Here is a 12,820-nt window from a genome sequence, read left to right as displayed (position 1 = left end):
GGCAAAAATGTGCAAGGATATATGTAAGAGAATGTTCACTGCACAATCATGTGTAGAACCCAAAAATTCTAAGCAATGTAAATATCTACCAATAAAGTACTAATTTATGGTGTAGTGATATTAAGAAATATTATGAAGCTGATAAAAAGAATAAAGTAGACATGTATAACGATCTCCGAAATGTATTATTCAGTATAAAAGACAAGAAATAGTGCGTATTTTTTTTTAATTATAGTATGTATACGCATTTTAAATCTCTGGTAGAATATATACACACAAACAATATTGAAAATGTTTATTTTAGGGTTGTGAGATGGGAAGGGAAGGGTGAGAATAAAAATCACTGTTCACTGTTTCCACGTTATTATGTGAATTTTTTGTCGTATACATATACAATTTTCTTTTAAAATTACCTGTTAATAGAAGCTACATTTCCAATTCCAAAAAATGCTGTCACAAAGAAGAAAACCTAAATATAGTTAAGGAAATCCCATAACAAATCAGAATTCATAACAAATTACTTTTTTATTTAAAAAAGATATGCCAATTGTACTATGAAGGTAATTTGCTTCTTAACCTTTAATTTGATGATAAATTGTTTTAAATCACCAGTCCATTCTATTCCTTAGGTTTATATTTTGAAAGAACCAGATATGATATGATTGAAAAAGCAATAAATACACTGAGAACAATGAGCCCTAGGAGATCATTTTCACTTACCCACTGGTAACCGTGGGCAAGCCTTTTAATGGATCCCATCTTCCTCTTCTCTAACATGAGGAAGCTGGACTACTGTATTTGTAGTGGGCTGCTAGAGATTTCTTTCAAATGGAGGATGTAGCCTTACTGCATGTGATAGACATTTTCAGCTGAAAGACAGACTCAGTTCATATATGCTTGCTACATGCCATTACATATGAACCATCTGTTAGGCTCTTTGGAAGGATTCCAAAGAAGTAAGATGCAGCTTGTTGGTGTCCAAGAACTTGCTGCTTCCTAGTAAAGTCCTTAAAATAGTGCCTGGCCCATTGAAAGGGCTCAATAAATATTAGGTATTTTATTATTATAGATATACACAAAAGAACTAGTATGCAAACACTGAAGAGGAAATATGAGACAGAAAAACTTTCAGTGAAAAACTTTCAGTGTCATTTGGGTTGGTGAGTTGGGCCTTAAATGCATTTATGAATTCATCCATTCAACCAACACTTATTGTCTAGTATGTGTCAGGAACAGAGCCTGTTGCCGTTGGTGCCCTCGAGTTCATCCTGACTCACAGCAATCCTATATGACAGTAGAACTGCCCATAGGGTTTCCTAGGCTGTAATCTTTACAGGAGTAGATAGCCAGGTCTTTTCTCCCAAATAGCAAATGGTGGATTCGAACTGCCGACCTTTCAGTTAGCAGCTGAGTGCTTAACCACTGCACCACCAGGGCCCCTTAGGGACAGAGCTAGGCATTAAGAAAATTATTTTAAAATGTGAATTACATGAGAAAACTAGAGGGTTGAAATGGCTGTCTAGTTTTAGAGAGACATGGTAAATGGCTTCCAGTGTCGTACCACTATTAAGGGACAGGCAGACACACCTTCTGCATCTTCTTACTTCATGAAATGAAAGATTGTGGCTCTTTAAAGCAAAAATCCTGACAAAGGATACAAAGAAAAAGACCCTGCGGATGTCATCCAGATAGAGTCCTCGAAACTGTGCTATATCCGTCTCAGAGGAAAATTTCATACCAGTGAGCTGTGAGATAATAAGAAGAATATTGATACACAATAATATTTGCCTTACTTCCACACTCAAAGGAAAATTTATAGACCAAGTTAAAAATGGCTAAAAAGAAAACCAGTACTGACAAACTGACAATAAATCTTGTATTTATTGCTTAAATATATCTTAATAAAATCTGCCAAAAGGTAAAATACGTTGCTAATAACATATTGAACACAGATGTTGTATAATGCTGCCATATTTGCAATAAAGGTGAGAATCGGTCTTTTTCTTAGCCTTTCTATTTCCTTTCTTTTTAAAAAAGACTCCGATTTCTCAGGAAAGGTCCTCTTCTCTCAAACCTAGGTATGATAATGGTGTTTAAAAATATGGTAACATAAAAGATTTTTCTATTTCTTTAATCATCAGTTATTCTTACCTGAAGACACATTGTTTTCTTAAATACCTCACCTACCCCAAAAAAGAGAAGTCGTGGGTGGATTTAAAGGAAAACATGCCTCTCACTCAGTGACATTCTTGGGCTGTACTAAGCTTTTCCAGAAAATGCTAGATTGGCTATCAGTTGCAAAACATAATTACTTTTTTTTTTTTTAAGATAAAAGGCTATTTTTGAAATTAGGCTACAATATAATGCATTAGTGCAATATAGCATTGAATGAGAAAATGAGCCTCAGTCTGCTGAAATATGTATATAGCAGACAGTTTCCAACTATTTACTCGCATCTGATTAAAATTGTTTTTCTTGTATGGTTTTAATATTTCAAGGCTGAAAGTTAAACAAAAATAATTAATATATTTCAATAAAATTTCTACTTTTTGTTTTAATTTTTCTTAATTATCAAATACACTCCACTGGAACCAGTTAAAGATGATTCAACTATGAAAGCGTTTTTCTGCAATATTTATCTTATCTGACCTGAGTAAAATTGTAAATATTCTATCACCAATTCCTTTTTCTGAGAAAAAGGCAAAAGATATCAATCTTGGTCAACATGATGAAGGTAACCTTAACACATCATAGGCTTTTTAAACCAATTTAAAGAATACTGTGTTGAATAAGCAATGTAAAGTGTGGACCAATGCCACAATCACAGAGGTGAGAGAATAAGTATTTTGGATTAGGAAAACTAGAAAGATAAATATAACATCGGAAACTTATATGTCGTCTTATGATCCAGTTCATAAACTTACCTGTGACAACATCAATATGCCGACAAAAAACAGTGGTGAAAGTATGAAAAAGAATATTTCTTCTCTATTCTTTCACCTGTTGTTTTGGATTGAATTGTGTCCTCCAAAACTATGTGCTGTAAATTCTAATCCCTATACTTGTGCATGGAAACCCTGATGGCGTAGTGGTCAAGTGCTATGGCTGCTAACCAAAAGGTCAGCAGTTCGAATCCGCCAGGCGCTGTTTGGAAACTCTATGGGGAAGTTCTACTCTGTCCTATAGGGTCGCTATGAGTCGAATCGACTTGACGGCAGTGGGTTTTTGGTTATACTTGTCTTGTGCATGCAGTGCCATCTGGGAAAAAGGTTTCCTTTGTTACGTTAATGAGGCTCTATGATTATAGGGTGTGTCTTAAGCCAATCATTTTTGAGATATAAAAAGAGCATAATAGACACAAAAGCAAGGGAGCACATATGGGGCAAGAAAGATGCCAAATGGAGATCACCAAGGAACCCAGGAAGAGGAGCTGAAAGAGACAAGGATTTCCCCCAAGAGTGGACAGAGAGAGCCTTCCCCTGTTTCCCCTGGAGCCAGCACCCTGAATTCAGGTTTCTAGCCTCTTGAACTGTGAGAAAATAAACTTCTGTTCATTAAGGCTACCCAGTTTTGGTATTTCTGTTATAGCAGCACTAAGATACCTATATTGATTTTTTTAATTTTTATTGTGCTTTAAGTGAAAGTTTACAAATCAAGTTGGACTCTCATACAAAAATTTATGAACACCTTGGTATATACTCCTAATTGCTCTCCCCCTAATGAGACAATACACTCCTTCCCTCCACTCTCTCTTTTTGTGTCCATTCTGCCAGCTTCTGGCCCTCTCTACTCTCTCATCTCCCTTTCAGACAGGAGATGCCAACATAGTCTCATGTGTCTACTCAATCCAAGAAGGTCATTCTTCACCAGTATCATTGTCTATCCCATAATCCAGTCCAATCCCTGTCTGAAGAGTTAGTGATATATAGGTTTTTATATATTTTTTACATTACTTTCTCTAGTGATATCTAAAATAAGCCCCTTGGAAGCCCTACAGGGCAGTTCTACTCTGTCCTATAGGGTCACTATGAGTCGCAATCAACTTGACAGCAATGAGTTTGATTTGGTTTTTGGATATACTGTTTACAAACAAAAAAATGTGCTTTTCTATGATAAGCACAAGATTTTCCTCAGAAATGATTTACCTGAAGTATCAATATCTGTTAAATAAACTTTACTAAAAGTTCCTTAAGCCCACTGCCACTGAGTCGATTCCAACTCACGATGACCCTATGTGTTAGAGTAGAACTGCTCTATAGGGTTTTCTTGGCTATAATTTTTACAGAAGCAGATTGCCCACTGTAAAAATTAAAGCAGAATAAATTTTTGACGAAATAACATTCTAACTTCCTTATATAATAGAAAACGTTTTAATATTCTCAAACAAACTAGGTAAGGATTTTGACAAACTACCTTCTGTTTACGGGAAACACCTGACTGTTGAAGGGTTTCTTGTTCCACATATATCCAGATGAACATCAAGCATGACAATATTACTGGAAAGAGAGCTTCATGCCTAGGTCAGGGAGGGGAAAATGAAAATAAAAGACACATCAAATAAATTAAAATGCAAATTTACACTGAGAGGATTTTCTCAAAATTAAAATAATCTTGAAAATATGTCTAAGTCACAAAATCACAGACCTTAAATTTTCTTTATGCATTCAAGAAGGAAAAAGTAGAAGAAGATATTACCATTTAAATTTCAACTCCAATACCTTCTTCCTATTAAATCTTGAGATCATTCTGTACTTAAAATAGTAAGGGGATTGAAAAATCATTCATAGAGCAAATGACAGTCATTTACAAACCCATTAAGACAAAGTTCAAAAGAAATGGGGAATACAATACCAGCACACAACACCGCTCAGTTTTGTAAGAAAAAAACAAAACAACAACAAAAAAAAAACTCAGTTTTGTAAGAGTACAGTGAAAAAAGCACATTCATACTCTCCAGATAACCCACTGCTGATGAGTCAGCGACCCTGTAGGACAGAGTAGAATTGCCCTATAGGGTTTCCAAGGGGACCCTGGTAGATTCCAACTCCTGACCTTTTGGTTAGCAGCTGAGCTCTTAACCACTGTGCCACCAGGGCTCCGAGATAGGAATATACAACTATCTAAAAAGCAGCCTAACAGTGTATCAAGAATCTCCAAGAATCTAAAAAAAAACTTACATACATATATATAATACAATAATTCCACTTCTAAAAATTTATCCTGAGGAATAATCAAACATATGCACTATGATTCCCCTGTAAAGATGTTGCTTATAATATTGTTTACAAAAAGGAAAAGAGGAAACTACCTACATGTCCAAAACAGAAGAATGATTAAATACTCATTGCTGCTGAGTTGATTCTGACTCATAGTAACCCTATAGGGCAGAGTACAACTGCCCCATAGAGTTTCCAAGGAGCGCCTGGTATATTCGAACTGCTGACCTTTTGGTTAGCAGCCATAGCTCTTAACCACTACAGCACCAGGGTTTCCAATGGTTAAATTACAATAAATCTACAGGATGGAAGATACGGTGAATATAAAAACAAGGCTTGAGTAGGGAGCTTGGCAAATCCTCTCCCTAAGTGGGTAGGAATGATAAAACTGGACAAATTTGCCAAAAACAACCATTTAAAGGCTCTGGAAATTGAACAAAAATATGCAATAAATTGAGAAGTGTTTATTCAAGCAAATCTACTGACTCTTGGCAAGAACAGTGGGAGTCTGTGAAATTTTAGCCTCTGGCTGCTCCCACACCTCCTACTTCACAGTTCCACGGCACAGTTCCTCTACTAGGGCAGAGGAGGGGGATGAATTTATTTGAGCAGAGGGAGGAAAATTCAATGCCTAGAGGTACTGTCAAAAACAATAGCTATCTCAGTGACAAATGATCAGAGACGACAACATCACAGCTAGCCCAAAGTTTTGGTACTGGTTCGGGCAAGCAACAGACCAGTAAGAACTGCTGAAAATTTAGTAGGAAAGTCTAAGGAATAAGATACCCAAATTGGGCCTAAAATCCTACTTATCTTTAGTGTTCTGGAAGACTGCACAGCTATTTGCCCCTGTGTGAATGCGAGGCTTTGTGAATGCAGAAAGTAAAAGCCAAGGCAGACTAGTAACCTGCCTGAACTTTGAACGCATTCACGAAGCCACACACAGATCCACTGCAAAAGGATGGAAGCCTTACCACCTCAAGTGGCTAAGCACAACCTCTTAACGATCATTGGCTGGCCGTTAAACAATGCTGACACAGGGGCAACTCCTAGGAAGTCAGGTTTAAAAAAAAACAAGAATTAAAAAAAAAAGCAGAGATACCAGCAGGTGCACACTGTGGAAGAAACAGATTCCATAAAATGTGTCTATGTGCCTCAGTAAACAAACACACAAAGAGCTTTAACAACCAGTCAAGGGAAGGAAACAGAATCCAGAATGGCTATATTACCTAAAATGTCCAGTTTTCAACAAAAAATTATGAGATACGCAGGTCTGGTTCAATATTCATAAGTAAATCAATGTAATTCATCACATTAAAGGACTGAATAAGAAAATCATATGACCATGTCTATAGATGCAGAAAAAAATCATTCAACAAAATTCAACACACATTCTGGATAAAAATTTAGGACTGGAAGGTATGGATTGAATTGTGTTTCCCCAAAATGTGTGTCAACTTGGCTAGGCCATGATTCTCAGTATTGTGTGATTGTCCAGCATTTTGTCATCTGATGTGATTTCCCTATGTGTTGTAAATCCTACCTCTATGATGTTAATGAGGCAGGATTAGAGCGAGTTATGTTAATGCTTCAAGACTCAATCTACAAGATTAGGTTGTATTTTAAGTCAATCTCTTTTGAGCTAAAAAAAGAGAGAAGTGGGCAGAGAGACATGGGGTCTCATACCACCAAGAAAAAAGAACAAGGAGAATAGTATGTTCTTCAGACCTGGGGTCCCAGCACTGCGGAGCTCCTAGTCCAGGGGAAGACTGATGACAGGACCCTCCTCTAGAGCCAACAGAAACAAAGTCTCCCCCTGGAGCTGAATCGGCACTTCTAGCCTCCTAAACTGTGAGAGAATAAATTTCTCTTTGTTAAAGTCATACACTTGTGGTATTTCTATTATAACAGTACTAGACAGCTATGACAGAAGGGAACTTCCACAATCTGAACTGAAGAAGGGCACTTGTAAAAATCCCTCTGCCAATGCCATATTTATTTATTTTGATGGCCACCTTTGTGTGTGCACGCGCTTTAGGTGAAAGTTTACAGCACAAGTTAATTTCTCATATAAAAATTTATACACATATTGTTATGTGATAGTAGTTACAATCCCTGTAATGTGACAGCACACTTACCCTTTCTACCCCAGGTTACTTGTGTCGATTCAACCAGTTCCTGTCCCTTCCCACCTTCTCATCCTGTCTCCAGGCAGAAGCCACCCATTTGGTCTCATGTACCTGCTCGAACTAACAGTGAAAGACTGAATGCTTTCCCCTAAGACTGAGAAACAGGCAAGGGTGTCTAATCTCAGCACTTCTATTCAGCACTGTACAAGTTCTAGAGGGTGCATTCCTACAGAGTAAAGCCAAGTCCTGGACCCAAAATGGCTCTGAAAGATCATCTAAAGTGAAGATCACCTGCTCTGTTGACAGCACAATGGTCAGTTCCCTAGGTTTAATCTAACACTTACACTTGATCTTACACTTGAGCCAAAATTTGAACTGTGTATATGTGGTGTTTATTTACTTTTTCATTCTATTCATTATTTGTTATAATGCTTATATTTCTCACCTTCATAAGGATATAAACAGGACTGAAGGAAAATTCATAAGCAAATGAACTGTTGTTTTTGCTGAATTCTAGAGAATGTTTCTGGATCAGTTCCAAATCAAGGTGCCGGGTTTTGGGGGGTTTGTTTTTGTATAAGAAAATTTCAATCTTAAATAAAAATGGATTATTTAACTGTTTGGGAAAACATTCTGAAAGCTTCCTGCAGCAAAGGAAAACGTACACTATGATGTATGTAAGAGTAAAGCAAAGCAAATAAAATGTTAAATGCAAAGAAGAATATATGAATGAAAGTCACAATTTAAAGTATATGAAAGAAATACAAGATCTTTTAAGTTTAAAGGTTAAAATTCCTACATAATCACTCACAATTTTCTAACACTGAAATAAAATGACAACAACTTCAGTAAACTAAACAGAAAGACAAAGGCAACAAGCAATACTATGAAAAGGATAAGAAAAGAAAATCAGATGATTAAAGACCAAGACATATAAAGTTTTTACAAAGCAGAGAAATATTCACGCATGCATGACCCATGCTCAATATTTAATAAGCATTTTCATATCTAAATATTGAAAACTGGGAGAGAAAATATCAAAGTATAATTTTAAATGTTCTCTAAAATTAAAAAAAAAAAACATAATTTATACCCTATGCTTAGAAGTAGGTAGGTTGACATCAAGGAAAGCAGTATGCTAAACAATCGCTGAAAGAGAATCGTGGGACTCAGCAGTGGCACAACCAAGGAGGACGCTGCAATAAAACAAACCAGGTCCTACGTCAGTACAAGAGACAGAAAATATACTACTGTAGAACCACTGAATAGTTTATTATCATTTACGGCATTTATTGTTTGTATGGTCCTTTAATGGGAGGCTATAAGCTGCCCTACTCATTTTTATAAAAAATCTGAAACCTAGTTCACATTTTTAATTAAAATTATAATTGATTATTTTAACTGTATTTTGGATTAAATAGTTCACTATAACAATACTAATTTGTAAATAAACAATTGATTATTTTCCAGTGAAAAAAGAAATATTACTCAAGATTCAGCAACTCTTCTGTAGGGCATTTATATCTTAGTTCAAAGCCAACTTACTTTCTAGAAACTGATTCTCCCTAAACAAAACAAAACAAAGCATTTCCCATTACAGATGGGAAGATGAAAGGGGCAGCAAAATGTAAACTCCTGCCATCCCTGTTTTGTAAAGGACACATGGATAACTTCAGAATGCCCCTGGTTACAGTAGCAATGCCTATGGTCATTAAGTGCCCAGATATGGAGACAGAAGGCTTGGGATAGAATCCTGGTTCAATCACTTATTATATGTGTAACCGGGCAAGTCTGTTAATCTACCTAAGCAAAACCTTTTCTATCTGTCCAGTAGAAATAATCATAAAAAGTTATTGTAAGGTTTAAATACAATTTCACCTATAAAGCATTACCTTATCATAGTGCCTAGCACATAGTAGATGCTTAGTAAATGTCAGCTGCCTTCATTATTACTGTTGTTGGGTGCTGTCGAGACTATTCCAGCTCATAGTGACTGCATGTAACAGAATAAAACTGTCCCCATAGGGTTTCCTAGGCTGTAATATTTATGGGAGCAGATCGCTGGGTCTTTCTCCCGCAAAGTGGCTGGTAGGTTCAAAACCATGACCTTTCGGTTAGCAGCTAAGCCCTTAACCATTGTGCCACCGGGGCTCCTTATCATTATTACTAATCAATATCTAAAAAAACAGATTACATCTAACAAATTAGTTCAATGTAAAGTTTAAATGTAAGTTAAATGTAAAGAAAATCTCATTCAAGAGTCAAGTCATTGCAGGATCTAAGACAATGCAAGTTAGACTTATAAAAACCTCAGAGGATCAGGCTTCGGATTTTTTTCATGTGTGAGAATCTGCATAGTGATGTGATCTACCAGATACTGGGGAAATGACAGCCCTGTAACAGCCACATCATCAGCAGTGGGCTGTGCATGTGCCCAAGACTGTCTCTTTATATATCCAAGACCTCTGTGCTTTACATTTGAAAATGTTTTCATCCTCCAAGAACCAATTTTTGCCCCGTTAGGGGCAGTATCACCCTCCTTAAAAATGCATGACATAAAGTTCTCTCGTTTGGTTTGCGTGACCTCTTACCTAGAATTGTCCAGCTGACAATCTGATTCAGAAGGGGCAGTCCTTGTTTCCTGAGTAGACTGCTGTGAGTGCTATAGACAACAAGCATGGAAAGCACTGTGCTCAGCATCTGAAAACAAATACCAAACCAGAGAACCATTCACTAATCTGACATACACTAGAAAAAGAATGCCTAGAAAAGTGCTGTGGACAAACGGAATCTGGCCTAAAGGCCATTGGAATTGGACCACCTTTAAAAGGCAGCTGATCTGCTTGTAACCAAGGCACCTTAGTACTCTTGTACCAAGCAAATGTCCTCCTCTGCAAGCATTAAACGATGCATTTTACAGTTTCAAGAGTACTCTGGCATGCATTATCACACATTTCCTATTTAGAAGTAATCATTATCAACATTGAGCATTTCTTAAATCATGGAAACAAAGAGGGTGAGATGTGTTTACAAATACCTTGGGATTCAAGAAGTTAGGGGGCCTTGATATTGGTTTAGCGCCTCTGACGCTCCTCAATGTAAACCCTATTTATTCATTCAGCAAATATTTGTGACCTGAGTATGTCCCTGGTACTGGGGATACGAGAAGTGTAAACACTCTTCAGGGGAAACTTAAAAATTAGTTTGTGGATGAACCTCTGTTTTCAAGAAATGGGCTAAACTATGCCTATGAATAAAGTAAGCTCTTTTAGAGATCAAATTAGAAGTCTCATCCCCTATTCCTAGACAAATATTTAATTTACTCTCATATTTTCATTTAATTAAGAAGTCAACATAACTACGAAACAATCCTAAGACCCCTTTAACTGTAAGACACATTCTCATTTCAGAGATATTAAAATGACCAAAAAAAATGTATATCTTGGGGTCAATTAAATACAGTACAGAGTTTGAGTCGCATACTTTGCAGAAAAGCATAGATGAAGGAAAATGCTTTCCTGATTACATACAAGAAAATAATACCTATGCTACACAGAAAATAATTGAGTCAAAAGAGAAACCAAGCAAACAAATTACCTTTAAAAGTTTAGAAGTGTAGTGTCTACCTGTAGCAGTTCATATGTGAGAAGTTTTGTAGCTTTAAAGCTAACGTTTTGCACATAGAAAGCATGCAGTGAATATTTGTTGAATGACTACATAATGGTACGATGCAAGAATGAATGGTGCTTAAAATTAGTATAGAAATATAGGATAAGTATTTATTGTGGCCAGGGCAAAGACCCTGAAATTTTATCATCATTTAATATTGGTAAAAATAATATAAAATTGCACAACTTTGAACAACATTAATTGTGAATGTAAATCGTTTAATTCTGGAATATGCGAAACATAAGTATTTAGTGTACTTGGATTTACTTACATTCAGAAAGTATTAATAGATAAAAAAATTACTTGACAGGAATTAAATGTAGATTAAATATAAAAAGGAATTTTTAACTACTTTACCTTTTACTCAGGGATATTTCTAACAAGACATGTAATAATTTTAACATCTTTGCTCCATTACAGTGAGGTTTGGAAATACCCGCTTCTGTCAAATATTCATTATTATCAGGGAATTCTATCAAAGATATTGTAGCTTTATAACCAGTCAATGTAATATTTGAAATGAAACATAAATTCCAATAGCTTGAGGGATCTTTGACAAAATATTTCTTCTTTTTTATAAGTTGTTCCCCATGAATGAATTTAACTTATGATACCACCTTTAGGGTGTCACATCTTTTTCAATGTCCTCTTAGAAATACTTTCTATCTTCCTAGTTTTACACTAAAGAAACTTTTTGGAGAAAATTCACATGGGTGTTTCTTTTTTTCTGTGTTCTAAATATGTTGTTTTCTATTTGTTTGAGAGGGAAAACAACAGGCTCCTACCCTATTAAAAAAAAAAATCAGTTCATGAAGTATTTTATTATCTCTTTAAATTCTCCCAACGCTATGAGATATTATCTCCACAGGTTTAAAAAAAAAAAAAAGCTAAACTACTTAAAATCATACAACTACTATGCAGCATATCTGGGAATTGACTCAAGAGACATAGCTGGGCGTTGGCTCAAATTTTGCACATCAGGTTCAAAGTTCTTGGTGCTATTCCAAAGCCACCACCTAAACTTTTCTCCTAGGACATCATCTGAAGTCTTAAATTGGTCGTTCTTCATATAAACACACCCAGAGGCTGCTTTCACTTCAAAGAACCTTAACTTTCTCCTGACACAAAAACCAAGCCCATTGCCACCAAGTCAATTCCGACTCAAAGCAACCCTACAGGACAGAGTAGAACTGTCTCATAGGGTTTCCAAGGAGTAGCTGGTGGATTCAAACTGCTGAGCTTTTCATTAGTAGTTGGCTGAGCTCTGTGCCACCGGGGCTTTCCTGACACAAATGGGAGGTCAATACAGGGTCTCAGTCCAGAGGAGATTCTTCTAGCTCAAATAAGGGAACTTTTTGGTGAGAACAGATGCCTCTTAGGTTTCCTTAACTTCTTTCTCTAGGCATCTTTGGTTTTCTCCTGTTGACCTTTCTGCTATTCCGTTCGTTTTACAGAAGATATTTACATATAATATCTTAAACAGAAAACTATCTTCTCAGCTGTCAGGGACTAAGTATGTTAACACAATGATATTTTAAGAATAGCATTAAGATATTATTAGAATAACAGGGTTAAAAATCTGTAACTGACCTGTAATGGACATATCAACAGCTCTTCATTTACAAAACTATGTTTTCTTTTTATGAGAGATGTTATGAAAAACAGGGATAGCAGAAGAATCAGCCAACCTGCATCCATTCTGTTTTAAAACACAATTCACTATTTAAAATGTTCCTTAAGATATTTATTGAAGACATAACATATGAAAATTTGAGATATTTAGCTCTAGTGCGGAACCTCTCAGTC

General features: G+C 36.1%; 1 long non-coding RNA gene across 1 annotated transcript; it reads right to left on the bottom strand.

Annotated features, from left to right (window-relative positions):
• Positions 1–321: 321 nt before the first annotated feature.
• Positions 322–4,542, bottom strand: LOC135232847 (uncharacterized). The gene is made up of 3 exons (XR_010323442.1): positions 4,414–4,542; positions 1,659–1,745; positions 322–469 (listed from the first exon to the last, which is right to left on the bottom strand). It is a non-coding gene; the product is annotated as an uncharacterized LOC135232847 (long non-coding RNA).
• Positions 4,543–12,820: the final 8,278 nt, after the last annotated feature.

This window comes from Loxodonta africana, chromosome 11 (assembly GCF_030014295.1).
Source record: "Loxodonta africana isolate mLoxAfr1 chromosome 11, mLoxAfr1.hap2, whole genome shotgun sequence".
Taxonomy (NCBI): Eukaryota; Metazoa; Chordata; class Mammalia; order Proboscidea; family Elephantidae; genus Loxodonta; species Loxodonta africana.
Note: the sequence above shows the minus strand (reverse complement) of the source record. Positions and strands in the feature narration are given on the sequence as shown.